General features: G+C 51.0%; 1 long non-coding RNA gene across 1 annotated transcript; it reads left to right on the top strand.

Annotated features, from left to right (window-relative positions):
• Positions 1 to 346: 346 nt before the first annotated feature.
• LOC142840672 (uncharacterized) lies at positions 347 to 18920 on the top strand. The gene is made up of 3 exons (XR_012908948.1): positions 347 to 624; positions 9832 to 9943; positions 18500 to 18920. It is a non-coding gene; the product is annotated as an uncharacterized LOC142840672 (long non-coding RNA).
• Positions 18921 to 19777: the final 857 nt, after the last annotated feature.

Below are 19777 nucleotides of genomic sequence, written 5' to 3'. Positions count from 1 at the left end.
ATAATCTGGCCTTGAAGGGGACCAGGCCGCACATAAATCACGCTGTTTCCTAGCGTGAGTAAAAATAGCCTGTGGCAGGCTGCTTAGGCGGGCCTGCTCTTGGGATGGAGTCGGCCTAGCCAGCCTGCCACCCCCCAGACTCAGCCCCGGTCACGCCTGCTTTGACAGTCAGGGCCAGGTTTCCGTTCCTCTCCTGGCACCAGCTTGCTGACTCCGTCCATCTCCCAACACAGGAGTGCCCCCCAACAGGGCTGGAAGGCTCACTTGAGGAAGGTGGGGCTAGTGGAAGCTGGCTAAGAGACTGGTAATTTGGGCTGGCTCCTGCCTGCTCGGAGAGGGACAAATGGGAGCACAAATCCTTCTGACTGAGGGAAGGTCAGAGCCAGGTGGCCTGCCTGGTCTGCGACTCCTACCCCGGGCTGAATCTTTCCAAACGGCCATTGTCCTATTCTGTCCCTTGAAGGAAGCGTGACAGCAAGGGGACAATAGGGACAATAGGGCTGGCAGATGCTAAAGAACCCTAAATAATGTACCCCGGTGCATGTGAGGCCTTTATCTTCTGACAACTGGGGAAACTGAGGCAGAAGAGAAAGGGATCTTGGCAGAATCCAAATCAAGATTCAGGTGAGAAATCCCTTAGTTCCTGGGGAGGAACCTGAGTTTCGTTGCAGGGTCATCTGGGGACGATTTACGATGGACACCTCTAGGTCCTCAGGACCCTTACAACATGGACTCTCTGGGGGTGTGGCCAGGACAGCGTTTGGTTTAATCTGGGGAAATGGATGGTGGGGCTGGGATTCGACCTAAGGACTTCATGCCATGCTAGGCTACTTTTTGTTTGTTTTTAAAACTGGGTCTTGGGGGCTGGAGAGATGGGCTCAGAGGTTAAGAGCATTGCCTGCTCTTCCAAAGGTCCTGAGTTCAATTCCCAGCAATCACATGGTGGCTCACAACCATCTGTAATGAGGACTGGTGCCCTCTTCTGGCCTGCAGACATATACACAGACAGAATATTGTATACATAATAAAAAAAAAACTGGGTCTTGGAACTGGAGAGATGGCTCAGAAGTTGAGAACAGGGGCTGCTCTTCCAGGGGTCCTGAGTTCAATTCCCAGCACCCACATGGTGGCTCACAACCATCTGTAATGAGATCTGGTGCTCTCTTCTGGCATGCAGGCATGCAAAAAGAAGACTGTGTACATAATAAATAAATTAAAAAAAATTAAAATTGGATCTTGAGCCAGGTGGGGGCGGCATGCTCCTTTAATCCCAGCACTCAGGAGGCAGAGACAGGTGGACCTTTGTGAGTTTGAGGCCAGCCTGGTCTACTACAGAGCGACTTTCAGGGCTACACAGAGAAACCCTGTCTCGAAAAACAAAACAAGTGGGGGAGGAAGAGAGGGGAGTGGAGATAAATATATAAATTATAGCTCAATAAAAGCAATTAAAAAAAGAAAAACAAAACAAAAAACTAAAATAAGTAAGTAAAATAAAAATAAGACTGTCTTAAAGAGCCCAGGCTGTTCTCAAACTCACGAGGGGTCACACTGAACTTCCGATCCTCCTGCTTCTACTCTCTGAGCATGGGGGTCACGCGTGTTTCATGTGTGTGTCATCACACCCGTTTATGAGGTGAGGGGGACGAACCCCAGGCTTTCAGGCATGCTGGGCAAGCACTCCCCGGCTTCTAAGATAAGGTCTCTCTCTCTAACCCAGGCTGGCTTTAGTTTCTCCATCATCCTACCTCAGTCTCTGGAATGCTGGGATTAGAGGCCACACCCACAGTGCCTGACTTCCCTGTGCACCTGAGACCTGAATGAGGGAACTCAAGTGTTGGGCAGAAGTGATTGATACACAGGTAGGGATAGGGTTGGGGACTGCGTGTGTGTGTGTGTGTGTGTGTGTGTGTGTGTGTGTCTGAGTACTTAATCCATCTTCCCAAGTTATATTTGTAGTCTTCTCCCTGCGGATCTTTGAGGCACTGTCCCTGCCTCATAACCAAACCTCCCGCTACCCCACCAACCGATGTGCAGGACAGGGTCAAGGCCACCTCTCCACCCCCCCACCCCCCCACCCCGTCCTGAGGTCCCTCCCGCTTGAGGCAGCCAGTTTTCCAGCTGTCTGTGGGTCAGCTACTATGGAAAAGAATGACCCACTGGAAAAGTGACCTATTTGGGGCATGATCACACCCTACCCTAGTCCCAGCTGTTCCAGTCCTCTCTTGGGGGTCAGGAGAGGGGCCTTGTTGCGAGGCCTGGGTCACATCTGGGAGGAGTCACCGGGAGAGACCTGGGGCCTCCAACAGCAGGCTCTTCTTTGTTTATTAATGTATGCATTTTTTTGAGACAGAATCTCACGTAGCCCAGGCTGCCCTCCAACTCACTACATAGCCAAGGATGACGTAGAACTTCTGGTCCTCTGGCCTCCACCTCCTACATGCTGGGATTACAGGCTTGTGCCACCACGCCCAGTTTGTGCCCAGCTCGGCCTGAACCCCAGGGCTCCGTGCAGGCAGGCACGGACTCTGCCATACCCCAAGCTTCCTTGTTACTTTGTTGTTGTTGTTGTTGTTTTGGTTTTGTTTGCACTGTTCTGTTCATTTGCTTTTTAACACAGGCTCTCATTGTGTAACCCAGACTGACTCTGAGCCGCTAGGGCTGGGTTACGCCTGCACCGCCACACCTGGCTCTGTCACACACACACCCCCAACTCGCGTAGAGGGGTCTCAGTCAGGGTCTTTTTGATAAAAATCCACATGGTCTGAGTCAAAATGGGAAAAAAAAAGCTGCAATTTCATTCTTGTGTTCAGGCTCCGCTTTGCCACCGGCCTGGTCACAGTGTCTCCCCGCTGTGATGTTCGGGATGCAGTTGAGCTCAAGCCAGAGATGGCACGGTGCCCTGCCCTCCCTCCACCTTCCCTGGGCTTCAGCCTCTGCCAGGCACAGCCTCACTGTGCCCCTGGCGCAGAAGTTCTGCCAGCGCCTTCGGGTACTTAATTCATCCAGTTAGACTTGAGCAATGGTTCTGGCTACGCCGAGTCCTGGGAGATCTCAGGGAGCTCGTTCTCTCCCAAGTCTGATGAATTCCAATCCAGTTGACAGCCTGCTGGTGTCCAGCTCCAACCTGGGATGCTTTCTTGTGTCCTATATATGCCCTGGCTGGGTGAGGGTAAGACAAGAGTGTTCCCGGTCCACACTGTTAGGTTCCAGACCACAGAGAGCTGAGGTACGTATGCAACATATCAAAGTGGCCACAGGCTGCCGGCTCTTCCCTGCATCCCTCAGTCCTTCTGGCTGGCATGCCCCGCCCCCTACCCTGGACCTTCCAGCCCAGATCTTCCCTATATAATCCTACCATTTTGGTTACCTGTCCTCCTTGTACCTGGGCCTCTTGGCTGCTGACCTGGATCCCCTCTCCTCCCTTCTTCCTTGTCCTCTCTTGTCTCCTCACGTGGCCCAGCTCAGTCTGGATTCTCACAGATGTCCCTGTCTCTGGCTACGCTTTCCCACACATCCACAATAACCTTCCTCCTCCATCTTGCGTAGAGTGATCATGTTCTTTCCTTTTCATTTCTCTTCCTCTTTCATCTGGTGCTGAAAGCCAGGACCAGACGTTTCCTTTCCTTTTTAGTTTTTTATTCATATACGACACTTTTAAGTAACATCATATAATATATTATGTATATTAATTATATATATATATATACTTATATATATACTAAAAGCAGAAATTCAGCTGGGCGTGGTGACACATGCATCTTTAATTCCAACACTTGGGAGGCAGAGACTGGTGGATCTCTGTGAGTTCAAGGCCAGCCTGACCTACAAGAGCTAGTTCTAGGACAGCCAGAGGTACACAGAGAAACCCTGTCTTGAAAAACAAAAACAAACACACAAACCAATAAACAAAGCAGAGATTCTAGGAATCAGGGAGAATCAGTCAACCAAGTACTCACCATGTAAGCATGAGTTCGATCCCCAGCTCTCCTGTAAAGTCCAGTGTGCACCCCAGGGAGGAGCAGAGACGGGTGGATCTCAGGAACTTGTCGCAAACCAGGCAGTTATGATTGACTGATGCGATTCAGCTTCAGTGAGAGACCCTGTCTCAAAACCTAAGTGCACCACCGCTGCTGGCCTCTTACAGGGTTTTTAAAAGTTAGACACATTGTTTAAGACAAACAGAAACCAGGTATGGTAGACTATGCTTGTAATCCCAGCGCTGCAGGGGTGAAGCCAGGAGGGCCAAAAATTCTAGTTTCTCTCTCTCTTTCTCTCACACCGCCCCCACATACACACATGCGTGTGCACGCAGTATGGGATGGGGAGATACACAGGCTAATTAAATGTTTTCCTTTCAAGAATAAAGATCTCTAAGGCTGGTGCTCAATCCCAGCACTTGGGAGCCAGAGGCTGGTGGATTTCTGTGAGTTCGATGCCAGCCTGGTCTACACAGTGAATTCCAGGACAGTCAGGGCTACACAGAAAGACCCTATCTCAAAAATAAACTAAAATTAAAAAAAAAAGAATGAAGATTTCTGAGTTTGATCATAAAACACATTAAAAAAACCAAAAAAAACCAAAAAGGCTGGTGGAGAGATGACTCAGGGGTTAAGAACACTGGCTGCTCTTCAAAGGACACAGGTTCAATTCCCAGCACTGACACAGAAGCTCACACTGTCTGTAACACAAGTTCCAAGGAACCCGACACCCTTATACAGAGATACATACAGGGGGGAAAAAGGCTGGGATGTGTCTGGACAGACATCTCAGTGGTTAAACATACTTACTGCTCTTGTGGGGTATCTCAGTTCAGGGTTCAGTTCCCAGCACCCACGGTAGCTCACAACCATCCATAACTCCAGTTCCAGGGGATCCAACACCCTCTTCTTTTTTATTTTTATTTTTTAATTTAATTTTATTTAATTTTTTTTTGAGACAGGGTTTCTCTGTGTAGCTTTGGAGCCTGTCCTGGAACTCGCTCTAAGTAGTCCAGGCTGTCCTAGAACTCATAGAGATCCACCTGTCTCTGCCTCCCAAATGTTGGGATTAAAGCCGTGTGCCACCACCACCTGGCCTGACACCGTTTTCTGACCTCTGAGGATACCAGGCACAAACATACATTCAGGTTAAACACTCATATACATAAAAGAAAATAAATTTAAAATAATTTTAAAAAATGAATACTCAGCTAGATTTCTCACTTATACACAGCCCAGGACCAAGACCAGGGGACTGTGCAGCCCTCCTTTAGGGCGGGTCTCCCCACTAACCTAACTGTGATCTCACAGGCTGTGGCATCTAAATGTTCCCTTACAGGTGTGTCTAGAGACGGGCCTCCTCAGCGATTCTGCATTCTGTGGAGTTAGTAATCAATATCAACCCCCACAGGATACATCAATAATAGTGAAGCTGCTTCAGTTCCAAGGGTTATTCTGATTTTTAATACCTCGTGGTTGTCTTAGGGAGTTAACACCATTACTTTGCTATTGCCCTCCACCACCGCAGGCTGGACTGAAGAGGCCATTTGCCACGTGCTCCTGGTCTGCAGCAGGGACTTCCCTGGGACCGCGTTAGAATCTGATTTCTCAGGCTGGGCCCCATGGGTGGGGCCTGCAATCCCTGTTGTAGCAAGACTTGAATCTCTTCTTCCTTCCTTCCCTTCTTCCCTTCCCTTCCTTTCCCTTTCCTTCCCTTCCCCTTTCTTTCTTTCTTTCTTTCTTTCTCCCTCCCTCCTCCCTCCTTCCTCCCTCTCTCCCTCATCCTTCTCTTCATTTCTCTTTCTTTCTCTGTGTGTATGCTCACAAGCTTGTGCAGGTATGTGTGTGTGCATGCATGTGCATGGGAGAGCATGATATGACGTGTAGGTTGGGACACCACTGTCTGTGTCTCTCTTCAGATACTGTCTGTTCCCCTTTTGTTGGATACAGTCTCTTATTGGCCTGCAACTTTGCCACATCAGCCTGGCTAGCTGACTCAGCAGCTTGCAGGGATCCACCTCTCCCTGCCATGGCTGGGATCCTGGGTGTGCACCACCATGCCTGTCTCTTAGGTGAATTCTGGGGTTTAGAACTCAGGTTCTCAGGCCTGCAAGGGAAGTGCTTTACTGAGCCATCTCCCTAGATCTCTCTCTCTCTCTCCTTCTCCTCCTCCTCCTCCCTCTTTCCCCCTTCCTCCCTCTCCATTCGATTTTTGTCCTGTTTTGAGACAGTATCTCACTTTGTAATTCTGCCAAGCCCAAAACTAATTATGTAGACCAGGCTAGCCTTGAACTGCCTCTGTGGGAGTGGTCCTGAGCCCCCCCTCCACCCCCAGGGAGGGGTCAGGACCTGGCTTGCTGGGATTTGGAGTCCAGAGTGCTAACCCTCAGGGTCAGGGGGCTAGGATAGATGCAAGGGGCTGGGGCCTAAGCTCCCAACTTAACGGTTCCTACTGTTGCGCATGCGCCCAGTGTATGGAACTGAGGTGGCAGGAACCTTTCCCCGCTGAGCCACCTCCCCTCTCCCTTCCTCCCTCCCGCACTTCCCCTCTGTCTTTCCCAGCCTCTCCCTCTATACTCGGGCTGGTCTAGAACTGTCTGTGTAGCCCAGGTTATCCTTGAGTTTGCTCTCTTCCTGCCTCAGCCTCTGGAGTGCCGGGATCACAGGTTTGCATCCCACCTCCACCGCTGCCCTTCTGGCTATTTCTGGCTCCATTTTGGGAATTCCAGGCCCGGATCCATGATGTCAGCAGAACTTCCCTCCTCTTGGCAGCAGAGGAGCGAGTCTTTCTGGTCTTCTGGGGTACAGACGGGGCGGGGGGAGGGATGCTGCTCACCGCAGTCCCCTTTGGAACGGTTCCGAAAGGCATATAAAAAGATGAATAAACATTTATTCTAGAGAGTCTATGGACACGTGGGAAGTACAGCGAGAGCCTGTGGTTTTTGAGCTAAGATCCATTCCCCGCTTCTCATGCAGGACTGGATGGAAATTCCACAGCCAAGAACACTGCAGCCCCTCTCCCTGGCTAGCATGGGCTCCGGCTGGGAAAGCTTTTCCCCAGGAGGGAGTGGGGATACTGGGTTCCTGCATCTTCCTCTGACTTGAAAGACAAAGGATCCACTGTTCGTCTGGCGGTCTTGAAAGGGGGTCTCGTGTAGACCAGGCTGGCCTTAAACTGGCTAGGTAGTGGAGAGCGACCTTGAACTCTTTGAGTCTTCAGCTCCTGCAGCTTCTCTCTGTGAGCTCAACACTGTGAGGTGAGGTAGGTTCTATCTGGAACTCGCTGACCAGCTGCCCTAGCTAGTTAGTGAGTTCCAGGTTCCAAGAGAAAGACGGTCTCAAAATCCAAGCTAGAGGGACTGGCAGGTTGGATTAGTGGGTGAAAGCGTCTGCTCCCAAGTGTGACAACCGGAGTTCGATCCTGGGACCCAGGTGGGGGAAGGAGAGAAGTGCAAGCTGACCCCCCCCAGATACAAATGAATATAATTTAAAAATAACTAAAAACAAGGCAGAGAAGAATGGAGGAAGACGCTGATACTGACCTCTGGCCTCCAGACTCAGTGCACACACACACAATGTGATTAATTTTCTTCTGGTCTTGATATCTGTCTCTGCAGTCTGTCTGTCTCTCTAGCTCTTTCTCCAGAGTCTCATGTAGCCCCCAGCTAGTCTCAACGTCACTATGTATCCAAGGATGACCAGGAATGTCTGATCCTCCTTCCTCTACTTCCTGAGTGGTGAGGTGACAGGTGTGCACAAACCCAGCCCAGTGTCATGTAGTGCCGGGACTCGAACCCAGGGCTTCCTATCAGCTGAGCATTTATTTATTATGTATACAATATTCTGTCTGTGTGTGTCTGCAGGCCAGAAGAGGGCACTAAATCTCATTACAGATGGTTGTGAGCCACCATGTGGTTGCTGGGAATTGAACTCATGACCTTTGGAAGAGCAGGCAATGCTCTTAACCACTGAGCCATCTCTCCAGCCCCCCATCTCCAGTCTTTTTAATTTTTTTAAAAGACAGGGTCTTGTGTAGCCCAGGCTAGCCTTAAAGTCTGTTCCTTCTGCCTCTGTCTCGCGAGTGTTGGGTCCTGGCGATGAACACAAACCCTTATATTTGTCCACGGCTCCCCGGCCCATTGCCCACACTGTTTTAAGACTATACAGGGTGTCCTTGCACAGTGTGGTCTCCTCAGGTGGAACAGGAGGCCTGGGTGGTCTCTGCTTCCTTCACATGGGTCTCAGGATCGAACTCCGGTAGTCACACTTGGCCCCAGACGCTTTCACCCACTAAGCCACCTTACTGGTCCCTCCACCTTAGATTTTGAGACCATCTTCCTCACTGAACCTGGAACTCACTAATCAGCTAGGCTGGCTGGTCAGTGATTACAGGGACCCACCTTGTCTCAACCCCTAGCCTACTAGCAGGGCCCCTCTGGCCACGAGGCAGCACCCACCTTGCCATGTCCTTGGGTTGGCAGCCCGTTTCTCCTGGGGTAGTGGTAGTGGGGTAATGGGGAAAGGTCTCTTCACTTCTCCCCAGAGCTGAGAGGCAGCAGCTACCCTGCCCAGGAAGGAGGCGTTTGTCTCCTCCTCTGCCCCGGGGTTTTCATTTCCTGTGCCCGGGCCAGGATATAACCTTCACTGTGAGTGGTTTTGTTTTTTTTCCCTTCTTCTTCAAACACATACTCCACACACGCACGCACGCACGTGTATGTTGGGAAGGAGGAGGAAAAAAGCATCCAAACCCTGTTAAACAGAGTGAAGTGAGGAGGGTAAGGAGAACACAGACAGAGGCCCCTTTCATTGCTCGGGCTGGGCGCCCCGGGCAGCTGCCAACACAAATGCGGGCGGATCCGAACCCGCGCACCGCCAGCCACGCTCCAGCCCGCGGTCCCGCCGCCCCACGCTGGCGCCACGCGGCCTTTCTGCTGACGCGCTGGAATCGTAGGCACACGGAGACCCCGCGGGGCCACGGAGCGAGCACCCGGCGCGGTGTCAGCAGGCGGCCGTGCATCACGGCGCTGCACCAGGCTGCTCGGCCAGCCAGCGAGTGAGAGCCACCTCTTCCATGAAGCCCTCTGGGCTCCCGGTAGCTAACCAAGGCCCCCACCCAGCTGCGTCCCTCCTGCTGCAAACACCTCACCCTCTGCAACGCTGGAGGGGACAGGAAAGGGCTCTTGGGGGCTGGCGAGATGGCTCAGGGGGTGAAGTGCTTGCTGAATAAGCCCGAGGACCTGAGTTAGTCAGGTTCCCAGCACCCATTGGAAAGATGGCGTGTCTGGTTGTCCAGACCTGGGGAGACCGAGACAGGCAGATCATGAGTGAGCCAAGTTCATTAAGAGACCCAGTCTGAAAAGTAGGTGGAGTGGCCAGAAAGATGGCCCAGTGGGTGATGGGGCTTGCTGTCCAGCCTCACAACAGCCTAAGTTCGAGTCCTGAAGCCCACACAGGGAAAGGAAAAATATTCCCTCAGGTGGTCCTTTGACCCTCACTCATGAACACACGCACACACTACACACACCACACACACACTACACACATAACACACCACACACACACCAAACATACACATCACACACACTACATTCCCTGTAATAACAGGCATGCACACACAGACAGGTACAGACATGTGCACCCTGTAATAATGAAAGGAAAGAAAGGGCGAACTTAGGCCAATGAGATGGTTCCCTGGGTCACCAAGCCAGATGACCAGAATTTTATCCCTGACCCCTGAGCCATCTCTACAGGCCTGCTTCCTTTGAGGTGGGCTAGCTATGTAGTCCAGGCTAGTCTCAAACTCACTCTGTAGCCCAGGCTGGCCCCAGACTTACTCCTGCTTCATCTTCCCCAGTGCTAGGATTCAAGGTCTCTGCTATGGTGCCCGGTGCAGTGTGAGCTACAAGATCTCACGTGCAGGATGACAACGGTCAAGTCCCCTCCTCTAGCTCAGCACTCCAGCGCAGGTGAGCAGTACGCTGGTCTCTTCTCTGTTGTTGTATCAGACATACCTGGAACTGGGTCCTCGGAGTTAGCCAGGACGCAGCTCAGAACCTTGTGCTTGCTGGATAAGTCTCTACACACAAACCCTATGCAGAGAAATGTATTTATTTATTTATTGGTGTGTGTCTGTGGGAGGGCATGTGTGCAGGTCAAAAGATAACTTGTAGAAGACTCTCTTCTTCCCCCGCGTGGGCCCTGGGGAACCAAACTCTGGCCACCCTTACCCACTGAGCCATCTCTGTTGATCCAGCACTCAGGCCCCACCCAGGAGCTTTGGGTTAGAGGCAGTCTGGTGCAGAGGTCTCACACAGTAAGAGGGAAGCTAGAGACCAGCGAAAGGCCAGTCTTGTTTGTTTATTTATTATTTGGAGTAAGGACCCGTGTGCCCAAGTTTGGTTTGAACTAGATACGTACCCAAAGATGACCTTGACCTCCGGCCTCCATTTTCCAAGTGCTGAGATTCAGATGTGAACCATCTTGTCCGGCTCATTCTGTGATGTTGTGTTATTTGTTTATTACTTAATTAGTTGATTATTATTACTTTGGTTGTGTTTGATTTGTTTGTTTGTGTGAGACAGGGTTTCTCTGTTCAATAGCCCTGGCTGTCCTGGAACACTCTCTTTCTCTCTTTTCTTTTCTTTTCTTTCTTTCTTTTCTTTCTTTTTTTTTTTTTTTTTGATTTTTCAAGACAGGGTTTATCTGTGGCTTTGGAGCCTGTCCTGGAACTAGCTCTGTAGACCAGGCTGGCCTCGAACTCAGAGCTCCATCTGGCTCTGCCTCCCAAGTGCTGGGATTAAAGGTGTGTGCCACCACCACCCGGCTTTATTTTTTGAGATAGTGTCTCACCACGCAACTATGCCTGAGCTGGATCTTGTTATACAGACCAAGCTGGCTTCAAATTCATAACAATCTACTTGCCCCTGCTCCTCAACTCCCAGTGTTGGGATTAAAAGCAACCCATTCTAGGGAGCTAGAGAGATGGCTCAGTGGTTAAGAGCACTGACTGCTCTTCCAGAGAACCCAGGTTCAATTCCCAGCACCCACATGGCAGCTCACAACTGTTTATAATTCCAAGATCTTACACCCTCACACAGACAGACATGCAGGTAAAACACCAATGCACAGAAAAGTGATCCATTATAGTTGGACACAGTGGTGGACGCCCTTAATTTCAGCACTCCAGAGACGCAGGCAGGCCGATCTCCATGAGTTCAAAGTCAGCCTGGTCTCTATACCATGTACCAGGTGAGCCAAGTCTACATAGTGAGTCTAAGTCTTAAAATAAAAACAAAACAAAACAAAAACCAACCAAACAAACAAAAAACCCAATTCACAGATAGGAGAACAAACCAGAATTCCATAAGAACTACATGAACTTCTTTCCAGGACAGAACCTCTTGCCCCTTCATCTTTCAAAGGTCAAAGATTCCATTCCCTTGTACTAGCCTCCATTGGAGATCAAGGTTTTGACACATGGATCCACTAGGGGTGAACCATACAAACCGTAGCAAGATGGACTGCTCAGAACTACAGGGTGACCGATTCTTTCCCTAGGGATTTAATCCTGGCCCGGGTGTTCCCTCTGGGCACTGTTTACATCTTCCTCCTCATCCCCCTGCGGTCATGCCTCCTACCCCCTCATAAGGGAACCCCCAAGACTCCCTCTGCGGAAGAGGTTTGGTCACCTGGCAGCTTCCTGGCTTCCTGCTTTCAGAACCCAATTTCTAAACTCTTACCCCCAAATCAGAGGAGGGCACAAACCTAGATGGCCAATCAGAGACCACCACCCTACTTCCTAATTAGTTCAGGTTGAGCACTGAACAGAGCCAATCAAAGTCACACTTGAGCTGTTCCGGAGACAGACCTCAATCTTTCTTCAGTCAGGGTCTCACTTTGACTGGCATGGGACTTAGATCCGGCTGCCTCTGGTTCCCAAGTGCTGCGGTTGAAGGTGGGCCACCACACCAGGCTTCCAGTTCCCATTCCTTCCTCGGGCTCTTGCGGTGGAATAATCAACCGTGGACCTGCTGGAAATGTTTCCAGCTGTTCCCAAGGACACAATGTAACACTCTTAGCTCCTGGCTGTTTTCGCTCTGTTACAACAGAGCCAGAGGACCCGACTGCCCCAGGACAGGGTGTTCCGGAGGAGAGAGAGAGGGCTCACTCACTACCAGAGTTCCCTTTCAACGAATGATGCACACAGGGAAACTTAGCAATATAGTGGACACGAAGCACAGAGACGGCTGGAGGAGGAGCAATTCTCAACACGTGGGTCACGACCCCTCTGAGGAGGAACACCCCTTTCTCAGGGCGTCAAGACCATCAGAAAAGTTATTTACATAATGATTCATAAGTTATGAAGTAGCAATGAAAAAAATTTTATGGTTGGGGTGGCCACAGCATGAGGAACTGTACTAAAGGGTCTCTGCATTAGGAAGGCTGAGAGCCACTGGCTTAGATGAACTCTGACAGTGGGTGGGAGGAACAATCAAAGGTGGTACCCTGATGATGGAGGGACATGAAGAAGATTGATATGGTGACATGGAGGAGTCAGGAGACAATAGAGCCATTGGAGGAGGCCACTTGTTGGCTCCCGGCTGCTCAGCCCCGAAATAACCACACAGAAACTGTATTAATTAAATCACTGCTTGGCCCATTAGCTCTGGCTTCTTATTTGCTAACTCTTTTTTTTTTTTTTGGTTTTTCGAGACAGGGTGTCTCTAGCTTTGGAGCCTGTCCTGGAACTAGCTCTTGTAGACCAGGCTAGCCTCGAACTCCCAGAGATCCACCTGCCTCTGCCTCCCCAGTGCTGGGATTAAAGTGCGCCACCACCACCAGGCTTATTTGCTAACTCTTACATCTTAATTTAACCCATCTCCATTAATCTGTGTATCACCACGAGGTCGTGGCCTACCAGCAAAGTTTCAGTGCCTCTGTCTCTGGCAGCAGCTCCATGGCTTCTCTCTGACTCCACCTCCTTTCTCTCAGCATTCAGTTTAGTTTTACCCACCTAGCTCTGTTTCCTTATAGCTCTGCTATAGGTCCAAAGCAGTTCCTTTATTAACCAGTGATATTCACAGCATACAGAGAGGAATCCCACATCATAGAGCCAGGGAAGTCACAAGAGAAGAAAGTTTCATTTGAGGCAGGGTCTCACTCTAACCCAGCCTGGCCTGGAACTCACTCTTGAGCCCAGACTGGCTATGCATTCAAAAGGCCACCCTCCTACCTCAATCACCAGTTCTGGTATTACAGGAGTGTCTGCTCACCAGATTTTTGGATACTTGATGTGGGATTCCTTTCTGTATGCTGTAAATACCATTGGTTAATAAAGAAACTGGCTTGGCCTGATATAGGGTAGAACAGAACTAGGCCGGGAAAACTAAACTGAATGCTGGGAGAAAGAAGGGCCAAGTTGGAGAGAAGCCATGGAGCTGCTGCTGGAGACAGACACACTGAAACTTTGCTGGTAAGCCATGACCTCGTGGTGATACACAGATTAATGGAGATGGGTTAAATTAGGATGTAAAAGCTAGCCAATAAGAAGTGAGAGCTAATGGGCCAAGCAGTGATTTAAATAATATAGTTTCTGTGTGATTATTTTGGGAGTCTAAACAGCCGGGAGATGAACAAGAGGCCTCCTTACAACACTGTGTGTTCAGAGGGGGTCTTGATCCCTCAATCTTCTTGCCTCAGCCGTCCAAGTGCTGTGATCACGAGTGTGCACTTCCAAGCCCAGCAGGAATTGCTGTTTTGTTTTGTGCTGGGGTTTGTTCATGCTGGGTGAGAGATCCACGATTGAGCCAACTTCCAGCCCTTGCTAGGGGACTCGAAGCAAACGACCACTGAGCCACACTCCCTGCTCCTGACACTTCGATACCATCTTACTATCGAGCCTAGGTTAGCCTTAGATTCATGATTCTCTTGCTCCGATGACAGGTGGGTTCCATCTTGCCATGTCCAGAGTGTCACCATTTGTTAATGTCACCTATGATTTGAGTCTAACCCCTCGGTGTGCCTCCTCTGCAGTCCCTTTCAGGGGCTGGCTTTTTCACTGTGTTTCCTTTCTGATTGTTTTCATGAAGCACTGGGTATGGAACCCAGGGCTTCGTGCATATCAGACAAGCACATACCCTGAAACTATACCGCTAGTCCTCTTCTGTCTCTGTGTGGGCCCACACGCTCCAGGGCCAGGCGTTTAGCTGAGCTGTTTCAGCTCACTGCTCCTGCCCCATCAGATGCAGAGGCTCCCTGCTGTTGGGCTTCAGCACCACCTCTCATGGACACTTCTCTGGACTTCAGTCTCCAGGGGCACCTCAGCTGACCTAACTATCCAGTGGGCATCTTCCAAGTAGACCTCCCGCACATCTGAATGCCCCTTTCCTAGACTTCCTTCTCTGGGGCTGTGGCTCAGCTACTACAAGTCACTTCTGTGCCAGCCTGGTGACCTGACTTTGATACTTGGAACTCACATAAAGTGGGGAAGAGAGAACTGATTCTTCAAAGTCATCTTCTGACAACCACATGCATGCCACAACACACCCCACACTACATATTAATAATATTTTTTAAAATTCCTTTTTTGGCTGGGGCTGTAGGCTCAGCAAGAAAGCACCTGCCTAGAATCCCCCAGTGAGGGGCTGGGGTGTGGCTCAGTGTTAGAGCACCTGCCTAGAATCCCCCAGTGAGGGGCTGGGGTGTGGCTCAGTGTTAGAGCACCTGCCTAGAATCCCCCAGTGAGGGGCTGGGGTGCGGCTCAGTGTTAGAGCACCTGCCTAGAATCCCCCAGTGAGGGGCTGGGGTGCGGCTCAGTGTTAGAGCACCTGCCTAGAATCCCCCAGTGAGGGGCTGGGGTGCGGCTCAGTGGGAGAGCGCTCTTCCAGCATATCCACAGCCAGGGATTCCTTCTACAGCTCAACAAAAAGATCCGGAAGAAGGAGAAAGTGAGAGGGAGAGTGTTTCTGGCAGGCAGCAGCCCAGCCTCCTTTATGATAGTCTTGCTCTTTCTTGTGGAGGAGGAACAGCCCCTGGGCCTGGAGAGAGGACTGGAAGGCATACCTGGAAGGGAAGAGAGGCCTGAGGTCACAGGCGCAGTGAGGAAGGGCTTTCTCATGAAATCAAAAGGGAGCTGGTGACGCACGAAAGGGTGGCCGAGGAATCCTGAGGTTGGAAAACGCACCTCGGTGATTTTTACATCAATTCCATGGTTCCTGAGTGAGGCTCTTTGTGCAGAAGGCTGACGAACACTGTGGCATTGATTTCTGTGCCCGGATGGGGTCAGGCCCCTCCAGGCGCCAGCCTTTCTCTCTAAATGCTTAGCTGGGTAGGGTAGACTCCTCTGAGTAGCAGGCCATGTGGGTTTGTGTGTATGTGAGGCCAGGATGGGAGTGCATAGCCCAGGAGACACAGAGAGTTAGTGGGTCCTTCTTCAAACCAGGCCATGGGAGTCTTGCCATCTGGGAGTGAGAACTTCCGTTGGCTGGGGCTGTAGAAGGGTCCACAATGCCTGTATTTCCAGCCAACCCCATACTTACTCTGCCTCCCCACAGCCCGCTCCCTGACAGTGTCTGGCAAGGTGCAGGCGGGACCTGAGAATGTCACCAGGTTTGATGTTCACAGCCAGAGGGGAGGGAGGTTCCCATGTGTTGTGGTCAAGAGTTATTGAACTGGGCTGCTCTCTGAGCACTTCCTGGATGGGGGCTGTGCTCAGGAATTACAGCTTACAGACCTGCCCAGGCTTCTGGTCCAGCTTCCTTCCTGTTGCTGAGATTAAACACTCTAGCCAAAAGCAACTGAGGGAGGAAAAGGCTTATTTGGGTCACACTTGCAGGTCGCAATCCATCATCGAGCGAAGTCAGGGCAGGAATGTAAGGCAGGAACCTGAAGGCTAGCTTACTATTCTAAGCAGCGTTACCTCCAACACACACAGCCAGCAGGAACTATGGATGGAGGCTGCTTGTTAGTAGTGCATGCAGGTTCGTGCTTAGCTGGCTTTCTCACAAAGCCAGCCCAGGACTACCTGTCTAGGGTATGGTGCTGTCCACAGTGGGCTGGGCCCTTCTACATCAATTAATAATCTTGACAATCCCCCCCCCATAGGCACACCCACGGGCCAATCAGATCTGGGTGATTCCTCAACTGAGACTCCCTTCTCAGGTGACTCTAGGCTGTGTCAAGTGGGCAGGTAGAGCTGACCAGGAAAAGGTTTATGGGAGGGGAGTGACTTTGCCAGAATCCAGAATTCACAAGACCTGGGTGGGATCCTGTCTCCGGTCCGTGCTGCCCTTCACTCTCCTCCCTGTACGAACCTCATCTCTCTCCTCCCTGTACAGACCTCATCTCTCTCCTCCCTGTACGGACCTCATCACTCTCCTCCCTTTATGGACCTCATCTCTCTCCTCCCTGTACGGACCTCATCTCTCTCCTCCCTGTGTGGACCTCATCTCTCTCCTCCCTGTACGGACCTCATCTCTCTCCTCCCTGTACGGACCTCATCTCTCTCCTCCCTGAAGGACCTCATCTCTCTCCTCCCTGTACGGACCTCATCACTCTCCTCCCTGTATGGACCTCATCTCTCTCCTCCCTGAAGGACCTCATCTCTCTCCTCCCTGAAGGACCTCATCTCTCTCCTCCCTGTACGGACCTCATCTCTCTCCTCCCTGAAGGACCTCATCACTCTCCTCCCTGTACGGACCTCATCTCTCTCCTCCCTGAAGGACCTCATCTCTCTCCTCCCTGTGTGGACCTCATCACTCTCCCGTATTAATGTCATTTGCCTTTTCAAGGGCTCGTCACTTAGGTTTCCTCAACAGGCCACACCAGTGCAGACCTCAGTCCAGGCCACCTGCTCTGTACTGTCACTCCATCTCGTCCATGTGGCAGATTATTATTAATATTATTAATATTCCTTTAATAATTATCACTGAAGGGGCTGGAGAGGTGTCTCAGCAGTGAGCAGCACCACCTGCTCTCCCAGGGGACCAAGGTTCAGTTCCCAGCACTCACATGAGATCTGTAATTCCCATTCCTGTAGATCCAGTACCCTCGTCAGCCCTCCGTGCTCACACACATGGGGCACACATAACGTAGACAAAACACTCATAGACATAAAACATTAAATCTTTTTTAAAAGTATCATCAAAGTCCCAGGTGGTGGTGGCGCACACCTTTAATCCCAGGATTCGGGAAGCAGGCAGATCTCTTTGAGTTCGAGGCCATCCTGGTCTAAAGAGTGAGTTCCAGTATAGCCAAGTTACACAGAGAAGCCCTGTCTTGAAAAACAACAACAACAACAACAAAAACCACTAAAAATAAAAAGAAAGAAAATATCATCGTAGCCAGATGCCTTTAATAGCAGCACTTGGGAGGCATAGGCAGATGGAGCTCTGACTTCAAGGCCAAGTTGGTCTACAGAGTGAGTTCCAGGCCAGCTGAGGCTACATAGGGAGACCTTGTCTCATTGTTATTGCTGCTTTGGTGGTACTGAAGATTGAGCCCAGGGCCTCCCACATGCTAGACTCTGCCACTGCGCATGCCCCCAGCTCTTCACGGGGAATCCCTGGATTCTGAGCCAGCACTCTGCCACCAAGCTGCGCATCCGTCACTTCTCTCTTTTCTCTGAGACAGGGTCTACATCCGTTACTCAGGCTAGCCTTGAGCTTGCTCTCATGCCCAGGCAGGTCTTGAACTTGAGGCCCTCCTGTTTTAGCCTCCCTAACAGCTATGCTTACAGGCCCACACCACCAGGCCCATCCCACAGAGGGTTCACAGTGGTCAGAAGCTTTTCTGAGACCCAGGCTGAGGGTGGAAATTCAAAGTCAAACCTCCAGGGGACCACGCTGAATCCAGCGAGGGATGAAAACGAGGAAGCTAGGTATCTGAGAGGACATTCATGTGGCTGTTCTGAGCTTGATTAGGATGTCTAAGCTCAATCACGCAGAGCTCTGGAATGACTGAAGACCGTGCAGCTGGGGTGAGACAGGCCTGCAGTAGGGAGGGAGGCGGGGTACAGCGATTGCATGGAGCAGCCAAGGCAGGGGATAGCCATATAGCTCTCCCAAGGCTATGGGTAGGGACGAGCATGGAGGACAAGGCTGAGCTCTATTCCCTCTTACCAGACACTTAGCTACTGCCTGTGCCAAAAAGCCAAGAGTGGTGGCATAGGCCTGTAATCCTAACTCTTGAGAGGTAGATGGAGGCAGGAAGATGAGGAGTTCAAGGCCAGCCTTAGCTACCAAGTGAGTTAGCAGCTAACATGTGCTACATAAGACCCGGTCTCAAAAAATAAGACGAGCAACTGCTTTTGCTGTGGATTGGAGAGATGGTTCCTTGGTTGAGAGTACTTGCTGCTCTTGCAGAAGGCCTAAGGGTGGCTCACAGTACCCAGAGGCTCAAGACCCAGTGCAGAGCTCTGGTTCCCTCATCTATGGGAAACTGCACATGACATACACAGATGCACACACGTAAGTAAAAACAAAACGCCAAACTTCTATTTCTTAAAGGACTGCTTCTGTTAAAAGGTACAGACTCCTCACCTAGGCCCGGAAGGTGACAAAGACTGAGGTCAGCCTGGCATCTCCATCCATCTCTACTTCGCCTGTTTCCTCGACTGTGAGGCAGCCGCCGGCTCTGCAGACAGGCGTGTCAATCACTCCAGTGTGTCCCTCTGAAGACTGCGGATACTGCCCTTCAAGGCTGAAGGTATGGGGTGAGGAGGCACCGAGGCTCCTTCTTGGTGGCTTTCACAATGCCATTCCAGAATCCCCAAAGACATCTCCAGTTACTGTCCAAGTCTGCCATCTCCTTGGATTCCAGAGACAGCAGAGCTTTAAAGATGAGCTCACCTTTGAAGCAGAGGCAGTCACCTGAACCAGTGTGTCCCTCAAACACTAAAGGTTTCTCTGGATCACTTCACCTTGCAGACCTGAGGCAGCCATCAGCCGGACTGTGCTTGGATCAGGTCTGTGTAATCACACATGTGTGTTACCCCCCCCATTCTTTCTCTGCTTAAACCTAAAGTTCATGTCAGTACCCTAAGGATGGTCTGGGGGTCATGAAGACACACAGAGAGGCCCTTTCTCTGTCTCTCTCAGACATAAACACTGGTTAAATCTCTGCTGTCCCCATCCTTCTTCCCTTCAATTGTGCTGGGAAGGAGGCCAAGGCTCGTTTGCTGGGACTTTTCAAGCCAGAGTTTTAACACAGGTCTTATGAGCGACAAGGGGCTTTTCCTAGAAAGAGGCTCAGTTTGCACAGTGCTTTTTGTCACACAATCGTGAGGACCTGAGTTTGAGTCCCAGAACCTATGCAAAAATGCTGGCCACAGTGGCTTGTTGTGCCTGTAGCCCCAGCACTGGGGAGGCAGAGAGAGGTCAATCCCAGGAGTGTACTGGCCAGCCAGTCTACCCAAAGCCATGAATTTTAGGCTCAGTGAGAGACTCTATCTCAAGAATAAAATAGGGCCAGGTGTGGTGGCAGACACCTTTAGTGCCGGAATTCTGCAGGCAGAGGCAGGTGGATCTCTGAGTTCGAGGCCAGCCTGGTCTACAGAGTGAGTTCTAGGACAGCCATGGGTTATGTCGTGAGACCCTGTATCAGAAATAGAATGCTGGAGGAATGAGCCCGTCTGGTTTTGGCTGGAGAAGGGGGATTCACTGTCTGTGGAGGGAGGGGTCCACTGGAGTCAGGTTACACTGTGCCTTGTGTCCCGCTAGCCTCTGTTGCCATCTTCAGATCCCCTGGATTACACCACTCCTCGGATCCCCTCCCTGCCCCTGTAGCTGTGTGCTGAGGACCTG

The sequence above is a fragment of the Microtus pennsylvanicus genome, chromosome 1 (genome assembly GCF_037038515.1).
Source record: "Microtus pennsylvanicus isolate mMicPen1 chromosome 1, mMicPen1.hap1, whole genome shotgun sequence".
Classification (NCBI taxonomy): Eukaryota; Metazoa; Chordata; class Mammalia; order Rodentia; family Cricetidae; genus Microtus; species Microtus pennsylvanicus.
The sequence above is the reverse complement of the archived record's forward strand: the minus strand, read 5'-3'. Positions and strand labels throughout refer to the sequence as shown.